Here is a 749-nt window from a genome sequence, read left to right as displayed (position 1 = left end):
TGTGTGTGTGTGTGTGTGTGTGTGTGTGTGTGTGTGTACGACGGGCTTCTTTCAGTTTTCGTCTACCAAATCCATTGGCAAGACTTTGGTAGGCCCAAGGCTATAGTAGAAGACATCCGCTTAAGGTGCCACGCAGTGGGACTGAAACTGAAACCGTGTGGCTGGAAAGCATGCTTCTTACCACATAGCCACGCTTGCGCCTATATATGGTTCCGGACTCAGTCCCACTGCGCGGCACCTTACACATAGAATATGAGGAGTTTAATTTCACTGATGATCTAAACCAATAGGTACGCTACGTAAGTGCTATAATTGCTCATCTGTTAGGATCCAAGTTCACAGCTAAGGTTGCAGCTAGAGATCCGTAGTAGGCTAGGGACACTAGATGGGACACTTCGGTCATTAGATGTTCTTTTTAATTTTTGATTAATGATATGACACAATATGTCATATGTGTTTGTATATTGTATTTATTGTCTTCTTAGTTGAAAAATAAGCTGGTAAATTGACATAATACTATGTCTGCAAGTTGGTGAGTACCACATATTCCCCTCCATTTTCTTATTGCTATATATATATATAATATATATATATATATATATATATATATATATATATGTATATATATATATAATCTAGGGAAGTAGGAATTAAAAGAATGCTTTACATTGCTGACATTAATGTTCTTTTTTATAGCTGAGAAGTTATATTAATGACGCAAGCGCCGACAGTTTCGTGCAACGAACTTA

This window comes from Octopus bimaculoides, chromosome 18 (assembly GCF_001194135.2).
Source record: "Octopus bimaculoides isolate UCB-OBI-ISO-001 chromosome 18, ASM119413v2, whole genome shotgun sequence".
Taxonomy (NCBI): Eukaryota; Metazoa; Mollusca; class Cephalopoda; order Octopoda; family Octopodidae; genus Octopus; species Octopus bimaculoides.
This window is presented reverse-complemented; position numbering follows the sequence as displayed.